Raw genomic sequence first — 9600 nt, forward strand, 5'->3', positions numbered from 1 at the left:
AAAAAAAAAAAAAAAAAAAAAAAATTAAATAAATAAAATAAAATAAATAGAATAAAATAAAAAAATAAAATAAAATAAATTAAATTAAATAAATTAAATTAAATTAAATTAATAAAATAAAATAAAATGGAAGACTAACAACTATATTGCCCCCATAGCCCTGATGGCACTGAAGAGCTGACTCAAAGCACGCATATACACTGCAGGGGAACATTCTGGTCTCACTTGAGAGACAGCGGCCCGGGGGCAGGAGCATGGGCCCTGGAGGCGGGCAACGTAGTCCACGTTCAAGGTCCACTCCCTGACCGGGTGCCCCTGGGGAAGAGTTGACCTGGTCATGGAGTGCTCCATCTGTGGCTCCACGGGAGTCCTTACAGGGTTATTGTAAGGATTATGGAGCTACCCCACTTGAGGGCCTTAGGACAGTGACTGGCAAGCAACACAGGAGCTCCTATCCCCCAGAAGATTCCTCAGTGGTCCTGTGGTCCTCCACTGTCTCCTGGCGCACTCCAGAAAACAGAAAGCCTGCCACGGCAATCCTTTTCCTGTGGAAATGTTTGGATTCGGAGATCAGATATCACCCATTTTCAGCCCTTAATCAAACACACACTATTTCCACCAGTGGGAGGCGAGTGCTGTCTTGGCAGCCTGCCAGATGTCAAGTGGTGAGGACCCAATTAAACCGGCAGCAGGAAGGAGGAGAGACAAAATAAACCCCTCTTTTGTCTCACGATGGCATTTCAAAGCCTGCCAGGCTCGGCTGCCAGCCCGGCGCAAATCAGGGTTAATGTGCTGCACCTGTGGAATTAGGGCCCCGGGCATCAGCATGCAATGTATCCCCACCCCCCGAGCGCCAGGCCAGAGGGCTGAGAGGCCCAAAGCACCCCTGCAGGGGTGAGAGCACTGTTACCATGTGCCCCCTCTCCAGGTGGGCAGGTGGGGCCTGTTCATCCAAAGCCTGTTTCTGTACGATCTTGCTTCTTCGTATTTAAAAGTTACAGTATTATGAGAATAAATTGAGGGTTGATGGGGGGGGGGCGGAGAGGGGAAAGTGGGTGATGGGCACTGAGGAGGGCACCTGTTGGGATGAGCACTGGGTGTTGTATGGAAACCAATTTGACAATAAATCTCATATTAAGAAAAAAGTAAAGTTACAGTATTAATTCCTGAAACATAAGCAGTGGGCTAGAGATCCCAGAGGCTTATCCTCAACATATTAATCACTGGGGAAAAAAAAGAACTCTATCAAATACATGAGACGTCCCAAGTATCGACGATCCAGTTCATTGGAATGGAGACTTGTGAAACTTTTATCACAAACTGTTTGTGTCCCTACAAGTTAGTGGACTTCTGGTTTTCAATTAGGTGTTTAAATGTAATTAAATTAACACTTCGGCAAGTCCCTTAATTGAGGTCTAAGGAAATGAAGTGATTTAACCGAGGCCAGTTTCCATCCAAGCATGAATTTTTTTCCATGTTGAATGTAAAACTCAGAATTTCCTAGCTGAGAGGCAGAAACTAAACCAGAGCCGGGGTGAGCTCTGTCAGTGACCTGTAAGGGGAAAATTGTGGGGGAGAAGCTGGAGAGAAAATAAAGCTTAAAAGAGGCAGATGTCTACTCATTGAGACTAACACGGGACATGAAAATCGAAGCTAATAGACGATAGCTTTAACCCTTTAAGACTTCACATCCAAAGCCTGGTTTTCACGGCCAAGTCTACACTCGATAACAATAGGAATATTTGCTAAATTCGTGAAGCCCTCCTACTTACTGTTTCACGACGTCTACTTTCAATGAAGCTTTAAAGCAACTGCTAACACTATGGGAACTTATTTTGCAAACAAATACACCCAGAAAAAAAATAGAAAAGTTAAAGACAATAAGAAAGACAGCTTCTAATGAGATATTTTTTTCTAGCATTCTTAGGTGCAAACACATAGAATTGAAGGTGATGACATTGCGTTGTTGTCTCAACATAAGAACCCCTGAAAATAGTCTGAATGCGGAAAGCCTCTTCTGAAGAATACTTCAGGGTTTGCCCTTCATCACGAAAAACTGGAGTCTTAGTCAATTTCAATCTGCCACGTGACATATCAGTCAAAGAAAAAGCTCTAGATCAGAGCCATTGAGATAAATGGCCCACTTCAAAATGATGAATTATAGTGAAGTATTAAAACAACCCCAAGCCTTACATACAAATAGATATGATTTAAAATGCCATTTTCCTTTTTATGAGCCATATTTCTATGATTGATCATAAAAAGCAAAGTGGAATATGTGCCAGCCAATTACCAGAAGATCTATCCTTTTCAAAGCCAAGGTTAGAAAGGAGAGATTCTGACAGCTCACTGACGTTCTTCTAGATAACAAACCGTGTGTGGGGTTCACTATTCCTTATTTGTAATTATTAATTTATAACAGGAAGCCTCGTGGCAAGGATTCTTTATCACGACAGACAATTAAGAAGCAAATATATGTATGTATATATACATATATACACATATACATATATACATATACATGTATATATACATGTATACATGTATACATGTATATATACATGTATACATGTATATAAACATGTATATATACATGTATGTACACATACATACATATACATATAGATGTCTATATACATATATACATATATAAATATGTATATAAACTGTAGAGCCAACATGGGTCAGCCAGGATCCTTTGATTACAGAAAATCTGCCATCTCAAGGACACATGTCGTCAGCTACTCTGAAGGGTCAAAAGCCTCCTATACCAAGAGGCAGGAAACAACCCCTGGGTTCTTCCTCTTTGGGTGAATAACGAGAACCACGCCTACTCCTTTTCATGGTAAGACTCAAATGCAATCCTTTATATTTTGAAACTATAAAGCACCATTTATATATTGGATGTGATAGTCACAGTAGGGACAGAAATATTGGAGATTCAACGCAAACTATTCTTACTCCAAAAAATGACCCAAAGTATGTTTCTGTGAAATGGAATCAATGTATCATTGCCCTCTGCTATGAAGGAAGCAAGTGAATGAGTCAAAATAATCCCATCAAGTCTGAAAATCAAAAGACAGCTTTTTCTAATAACTTGCAGCTTCAAAACACAATAGATCCAACCATTGGCTCCTTGGGGGAAAATATAAACAACCATACAACATACATCTGAAACACTCAACAACTGCATAGTTATATATTTAATAACATATCAATTCCCTAATTAGTTAATATATTAAAAGAGTACTTCTCAAAAATCAATTTATTATGTCTTGGTCCAAATTGACTTGATCACCGGACACTAAATCGCTAAGTGAATTTGCTCCAAATAAAATCTTTGGATTAAAAAGTCAGAAGACTGACTTTAGTCCTCCAATAAAGTCTGGAAATAGAAAAAAATGTTAATGTCTTCCCAACTGGTTTTGATTTGTAAGAAACTACTTTTCAGCAGCAAGCAGATAATTTCTTCACATACTGTCAAAAGGTAAAAATGAGAAGTATGTAGAGTTTATATCAAATATAGAAATGACTTATTTGACAAATGCTTGGATTTACAAAAACCTCGACCCTCTGGTTCATAAGTTCTAACCTATAAGTGATCAATTTTCCTCCTAACGGCCTTAAACAGCTGTCACAAAACCCATTCTAAAGATCCAGAAGAATCCACGGCATAGGTCTTCGGATCTTACTCAGTCTATTTATTTTACAAACATGTCAAAAAAGCAGAGTTATTCGATTTCCCAACTTACAGTAAATTAAATAGCGACTTGGAAGGTGAGAGAAGGTGACAAAAACAGGAAGAAGCAAAGTCAAGAAAGACACGATGGTCTACTAGACAACAGGCACAAAGCTGTCGGCCTCGATGCACTTGATTGCAGTTGGGGGACGGTTAATTATCTAGAATACTTGCAATTTTAATAGTGTTTCAGGGTAACACTGTGTTAGAGCACTTGACTTCTACATCGGTGTTATAACATCGGAAGACAAAGGAGGATATAGTAAAAGAAATTTTTATTTTTTCTTTGGAAAATTTGGAACATATATGAAGAGCCTGAAAAAAATCCCTCATGATATTATAACTTAGAAATACTCATTGTCAACCATTTGTTTTATTTCCTTCTGGTTGTGAGCATGGGCAATGTGTCAATGCACAACTTTTTATTTTTTCCTTGACTATGGCTGAACGTAGCTAAACGGTGGGATTTTAGCAAGAGGCAGGAGGGGTCTCGCATTTTGGCAAGTGGTCCTATCAGCTAAGCTCTAAGCTGGCATTTGAAAGAGAGATTCAGTTCATTTCGATTCAACAGACACATATTGAGTGACTAATACTTATAAAAACAATGAGAGTCCCATCAGAGAGGCAGACAAGTGAACAGGTATTTTAACTGCATCATGGTGCTGCATGAGAGAATAAATACTATGTGGGAGGGAACACTTTTTGTACGGGTCGTAACAATGAACCGGTCAAAGACCAAGAAAAATGCCTTTCTGATATACAAATGTCATAAAGCTGAGAGTGGTTGTATGGTGGAAACAGATTCATGAGTCCAAAAGATTCTAATAAGCTGGAGTTATAGACTAAAATGTAAAAGATGAGATTTAATAGGGATAGATACAAAGTCCCACAAACTGTCAAAACCAACTACCCAAGGGGCACCTGGGTGGTTCAGTCCGTTAAGCATCTGACTCTTGATTTTGGCTGAGGTCATGATCTCATGGTCCATGGGTTCAAGCCCCACGTCGGGCTCTGCACTGACAGTGTGGAGCCTCCTTGGGATTCTCTCTCTCTCTCTCTCTCTCTCTGCCTCTTCCCTGCTTGTGCTCTCTTTCTATCTCAAAAATAAATAAATAAATAAACATTAAAACAAACCAACTGCCCGAGAACACTGGGGTAACAGCAGGTCATTGACAACAGGAACTTTAGCTGATCAGTGCAGGCACAGTTTGAGCCAGTATATGACATAGTTGAAAAAATCGATATAGTCTTAGACTACATTATTAGAGGAAGCCTAGTGTTACAGCCAAAATATGCTCTCATTCTATTCCCCACTGCCCCGAGCACATTTTGCTCACATTTGAGCGATACATGTTTAGAAGGATATTGACACATTTTACTGAAGGAGGTGGTAAAGGAATGGGGTCCATGAATCTATAGAAAAGGTAAAGGTCTACAGATAGCTTAGTGGGGATATATACTGAGGGCGGGGACATGGCAGTTAGCTTGACATAGTTTAAGAATTTTCAAAAAAAAAAAGAATTTTCACGAGGTTTCGCACTTTACAAGAAGCTGTAAGACAACCGATTTTAAATGTAAGGAAGACCATTGCAGAAATTATAAATAAAATGGTAAGCCTTGTGAGGAAAACATCCCCGTCATCGGATGGATTGAATGAAATAAACTCTCAGGTACATTGTGGCGAGCTTTCTCGCATCCGGCGGAGAAATCTCCTGGTGGCCGTTGTGACCCTGAGACTCTCTGCTTCTATAAGCTCCCTGGAAGCAGAATGTGCGTGTAGCAAGCCGTGCGATCATTCTCCTCTGGGTTAGGTAAGGTCAAAGCACACACTTGACCTTGCCCGTTGAGATCTTTTCTATGCCCAAACATCATCCGTGTTTTTCCAGTCTATATTTGCCTCAATACCTGCTCTTAAAAGCCAGGGACTAGTTCACACCCACTCTGATGGCTATAATCATATAATAATAACAACAACAAGAATATTTTTAAGAAAGAAAATAACAGGTGTTGGAGAGAACATAGAGACATTAGACCCGTCACCCATTGCTGGTGGGAATGTAAACATACGGCCGCTGTGCAAAACAGCTTGGCAGTTCTTCAAAGAGTCGAGTATACAAGTACCATGTGCCCCATCACTTCCGCTCCTAGACGTAGACCCAGAGACATTGAAGACATACATTCGTATGAAAACTTGCGCATTAACGTTCATAGCCGGACCATTCATTATGGTCAAAAAGTAGAAAAAGGAATAAAGCAGCGTAAATGCTACGAGATAGATGAACTTGGAAACCATGCTCAGAGAGGGAAGACCGGCACCAAAGGCCACATACTGCATGACACCATTTATACGAAATAGCTGGGACAGGCAAATCCATAGGGAAACAAAGCAGATTATTGGTTGCCAGAGGCCGGAGTGGGGAGAGGGCGTAAGCAGTGACCGCCAGGGAAAAGGGGGTGATGAAGATATTCTAAAATTAGTTTCAGGCAATGATTGCACAACGTTGCGAATGACCTAAAAAGCATTGAACTGTACACTTTAAAATGGTGAATTTTATGTCATGCGAATCGTATCTCAAGAAAACAATACCAATAGGGAATAAGAGCAACTGTTTGGTATGTTCTGGCTTCCAATGGAGAGTACGTTTTTACGATTCTGACACACTTGGATTCTCCCAACTTTTCCAAAGGATCCAGAGGCTTTTGCCCCAGCTTGGCTCCCTGCCTGGCTCAGGTAGTTTCTGTACCTTTCTACGTTTTTGTAGATCTACGTGAAATGCCCAGTCATTTCAAAGCAACTTAGAAAATAAACTACGAACAGTGTTTTCTAATTTTTCCTCCCCGAGTTTCTTCTGACTTTCTCCCTGTGGTCAGCACTGACCCCAGCGCCACGTTCAAAGCGTAGATGGCTGAGCAGAGAATGGCACACGTGGGGAAATTGAGGGCTGGGGACAACCCAAGGCAAGTACTGATGGCTTTCAGAACAGGACAGGGAGGAGGGACTCCAGGTAAAGTAAGAGAGCCAAAGGCTGGTGTGGCGAGGCATCACATTTAGGGCTGAAATTAGCAAAGATTATCAAATTTCAGAGCAGAAACTCTGGGAGGTCAGGGTTGCTGCTTCCTAAAGAACATCAGCCTTCGGTTTTTGAAGGCTGTCCACAGGGTTTGGGCATTCTTCATCTGTATCTTTATTGCTATTGATCCTATTGTGACCTCTCAGCCCCTTATAAACAGAAGGAAAGAGAAGTCTGGAACTCCTCTCCTCCACGCTTATGCTTCTGGAGGGCAGTGACTGCATCTACAGAGCCGGTCGGTGTTTTTAATACACAGCCATTGATACACATTTTGGCATTGAGTGGATGCTCTTCTTACATGATGGAATCAGTGGCGTGAAATCAGGCATTAGGGTGAAGTGCATGAGCTTTCACTCCATTGCCTTCGGTAGTTTGGCAATAGCTAGATGCGGATGCCATGGAAATACTCCTTGAACCCCTTTTTCTTGTAGCCGGTGAGAAATTCAAAGCACATTTCTGAACCGGATGAAATTCCCCCTGGAGGCCTTTGCTGCACGGCCACTAGATGGCGCCGTGTTGCCAGACGCGATGAGGACGCCCCAGAGATCAGAATGAATCTCACTAGACCGCGTCATCACATATTTGAGGAGCTGTAGTTTACTTCCTTTTTTTCCTCCTAGAATTTTCCTATGTGTTCCAGATCGTGTAAATGCAGATGTGCTAGAGCCAGTCATTCAAATCAACAGTTCGATGACTAAAGCTGGGCTGTATAACTGATCATTTCCCTTTGTTTTCAGTTCAAGCATTTTGACTAGTCTTTTGCCACACATTCCTTTATTTTTCATACGGTTAGCTCAGTGCACGGACCGCTGATCTTGCGCACACATAATGATGGGGAGGGAAACCGCTGCCTTGAATGTCCTGGAAATTCTTGTCCGGGACATCAATCTCCCAGCCCTCTTCAAGATGTCGTTCATCTGATTTTGCACTGTGGTGGGGAGCTCCGGCTTTTGGAACAAGAAAAGAAATGGCCCAAGACACAAAGTAAACAATTGCTTTATTTACCCAGCTTTATTTGTTGTTGTCTTTGGGAAAACGAAGCCAAATTAGAGGAAACATTTGATTCACAGTCAGAAGCTGAACCAGCGAGATCAGGCATGTTGGTGGGACTGTGTCCTGTGATCACTTGAGACGAGCCACCTCCCACTCTACCCCTGACCCCAGCCAGCACCCCCTCCAAAGCCAGACACACTCAGGCCCCCAGACGAAACCTAAGTAGGGCATCATTTGGAGCAAGTCCAGAGCCAACAATGGAAGCTAATGCAAGAGGCTCAGGGGCAAGAAGAGAGAAATGAGAAATTATTTAGCCTGAGGTCACAGTGTCACAAACATGGCCAGCACGAGGCACCTTGGGGGGAAGTGCAAAGCCAGAACAACCCAAAGGCTTGAAGCTGGAGGCTGGGAGTTCTACCTCTTGGCTGGGTCCCTGGTGCTGTCTCAAAAAATGCCGGCGTGTGGGACCTCACGGAATCTGGAGTGGGTGATGTTAGGGAAAGGGCAGCAGACCCGACCCAAGAAGGTGGAAGGTGTAGGGGGTAAGAATAGACACGTTAGCATGCCTTCCCTCAATTTTCTTTTGGTGCTCATTTTCCACAAGGGGGAAAGTAAAAAATAATAGAGTCTAAACTACAAAACAAGGGTGTGATCTAGAAAAGGACGAAGAAACATTCCTCAATTGTGTTGACAAGGTTTTAGGATCTATTTATAAGTATGTTACTGAGCTCTCCAGAGATGACCTTTATTTCTAGAAGTGTATGTGAAAGTTTTATTTATTTATTTATTTATTTATTTATTTATTTATTTTTTACTGGCTTTGTCCTTGGGATAGAAAAAGAACCTTGTGGCACTTTGACATTTATTAAGAAGTAGAGTCCTTTTAATTTTTGAATACGCTGGATCAATTTTTATATAGTATTGCGTTTTTTATAATCCTTATTTCCTTTTTTTGTTTTTAACCCCACCTTTCTGTTCTTTTGATCTAGATGTCACGTAATAAGTTGTGGCATGATACGTTTGTGCCTGGGAGCCATGTTCTAGGGCCTCGGTGCTCTTGTTGTGTAAAAATCGGTATGTCCTAGGAGAAAACACAAATATTAAAGAAAGTAGATGTGGATTCAGCTTTGGAATAACCAAATTACATTCAGGGATGGCAAAGACTGACCTGCGATTTATATTTGGCATCAGTCATAGCAAGAAATGCTGGACGCAGTAAGAAAACCCTGAACGTTTCAGTGGCTTTAATGCAATAAATGTTTATCTCTCATTCTCGTCCCAGCTGGACAGGTGTCTCTCAGGACATTCATACCTTCATTCAGGGATCAGCAGGCTCTTCTCTGCTGGTGGCTCTGTCATCTTCTGGTGCTTTTGTTTCCTCTACCAATGCTTTGCATCCTATCAGCGAGTAAGAGAAGAATGGAAAAATCACGCTCCGTTTAAGTCTGGAGGTGACCGACATCGTTTCTGTTGACGTTCCACTGTGGAGAACCGTTCCCGGGGAACCCATGCCAGGAAGAAGAGAATCTGGAAGTTTGGTGTAAAATGTTCTTCACCACACATATATACCAGAAATATAGAGTCTGATGAGAAACAAAACTGTTGGCTTCAGGGTAAGAGACGTCGTGTTCCACTTCTGAACATACTCCTCCAATAGAGCCATTCCACTAATGCTAACCCAGTCAGGCGTGCGCAAAATCCAGCTTTGGGAAAGAGACCCCAAGAGGGGGACAAGGTCTGTTTTGGAGCATGGAACATGCTGGGCAGTGAGGGACACACCTTTCAGTTCGAAGTCAG

This window comes from Panthera uncia (assembly GCF_023721935.1).
Source record: "Panthera uncia isolate 11264 chromosome B2 unlocalized genomic scaffold, Puncia_PCG_1.0 HiC_scaffold_24, whole genome shotgun sequence".
Classification (NCBI taxonomy): domain Eukaryota; kingdom Metazoa; phylum Chordata; class Mammalia; order Carnivora; family Felidae; genus Panthera; species Panthera uncia.